The sequence below is a fragment of the Mytilus galloprovincialis genome, chromosome 3 (assembly GCF_965363235.1).
Source record: "Mytilus galloprovincialis chromosome 3, xbMytGall1.hap1.1, whole genome shotgun sequence".
In the NCBI taxonomy this organism is placed as follows: Eukaryota; Metazoa; Mollusca; class Bivalvia; order Mytilida; family Mytilidae; genus Mytilus; species Mytilus galloprovincialis.
In genome coordinates, this window is record NC_134840.1 from 63,390,772 (window position 1) to 63,392,698 (window position 1,927).

Genomic DNA, 1,927 nt, shown 5'->3' on the forward strand with positions numbered 1-1,927 from the left:
TTAAGGTTTTCCTAACGTTTGGTAACGTGCGCTTCTGATGATAAAACTTTGTGTGTGTAATGAAATCATATCATTTGTTATTGTTTTAACACAATAGGTAAGCACTTCATTGCACCCTTGTTTTTTTTCGATTTTCTTATTAAAGAGGGACAAAATATACCAGTGGGACAGTCATACTCATAAATCGAAAATAAACTGACAACGCCATGGCTAAAAATGAAAAAGACAAACAGACAAACAATAGAACACATGACACAACATAGAAAACTAAAGAATAAGGAACACAAACCCCACTAAGATTCATGTTATCTATTCATTTGTGATATGAATCTAATCTATAATCTTGGTTTATATAGAGATTCAATTAATTGAAAAAAGATTAAGTAAGTAATAAACGTCCTTCTGTATCAAGATCAAAGAAACTGATTATAAATCTGATAAGGCCATAAACCATTGTAAACATTCCTTATAATTTTCATCTACCTTATACAGATATGAAAGCTAGACTAGTTTTTCGTGTCATATTTATCTGATTAGTTTAATCTTATCGTGGTTTTAGTGAGCTTTTTTGTAAAGCACAAAAAGAGTGAAAAGGTTTTTCCTGTGTGGAACTCTTTATATTTTTCCAGATAGCAATTAAGGATAAGATTTTATTGTCAATGAGAAAAAAAGAAGGAATAACATAATAGATCATATATTTTTAAAACCAATTTTTCCACTTTCCTCATTACAACGTACTACCAGTGGCCTGAAAAATAAAGAAAATAAAATGTCAGATGCATTGCAGGAATTTACACAGCAAACTAAAGAATGCAATTGAAAGAGAATATATCGTTTAATAAAGCCACAAAATTGGATGTCAATCAAACTTAACACTGAAAAAGTGCACAATAAAAAAATTTCAAAAATTCAAAAATGCATTTTTATATGTGAAATTCTTATGGGCCACAATACTCATCACGTTAGTTAAGGCCACTAACACTATCTTATCGCTAGTTGCAATACTACAAGTGCAAACAAACCTAAAATCCATATAGATTTAAAACTACACGATCAAAAAAGTTTGCCACTACAAGTTGAAAGCATGATGCAAATTGAAAATATAATGTGTTTACAGCAGAGATGTGTAGAAATTATATATTTTATATAGTTCTGCTTTCCATGTGAATAAAATACTCTCATGATAATATAATATGTAAAACAATATTAAGATGCAATAACTCCTCAACCAGAAACTGCTGATACCTTAGAAGATAAAAATGTTGTAGTTATTATTATGACACCATGTTAATAGATATAAGAGTAAAGACGATGTGGAATGAGTGCCCATGGGACAACTCTCCATCCAAGAAAAATTCAAAATGTAAAAGTAAACCAATGTAGGTCAAAGTACGGTTTTCAACACAGAGCCGAACTATAAGGGACAAAAAATAACTTGAAAAACAATTCAAACGGGAAAATAATATTATATAATTATTTTTCTATAAAAAGGAAGTTTGTTTTACAATTTTTGTTGCCGTGTAAATTTTTGTTTATTTGTCAGAAGATATGTTTTAGCATGGATTAAAATAGCAAACACTTACACTATGATTCATATTACTAGTATTATAATATATCACTCGGGTTTAACGATCTACTATGAATGTGCCTATGTATTACATGGGAATGTCTATGATGACCAATTGTCTCATCTTTCCCAATAACCTCATGAGCAACACTGTTTTTGCCATTAACCATCTTTATTCCTCCATAGCCTATGATACCCTGTGTAGATTTGTCATCACCTGAAAAGACCAAATTAGTGCAAAAACTTTAGAAATTTTAGGGAAAACAATGATTCGTACAAACATATTCTGCTAGTAGTAGCTATTAGCAGTGGTTTCTAGAATTGTTTGACATGGGTTGTCATATGATCTTGCATTAGGCA

General features: G+C 30.3%; 1 long non-coding RNA gene across 1 annotated transcript; it reads right to left on the bottom strand.

The window, feature by feature from the left end:
• Positions 1 to 636: 636 nt before the first annotated feature.
• Positions 637 to 1,716, bottom strand: LOC143066514 (uncharacterized). Its single transcript, XR_012975643.1, has 2 exons — positions 1,584 to 1,716; positions 637 to 748 (listed from the first exon to the last, which is right to left on the bottom strand). It is a non-coding gene; the product is annotated as an uncharacterized LOC143066514 (long non-coding RNA).
• Between the last annotated feature and the right edge of the window lie 211 nt (positions 1,717 to 1,927).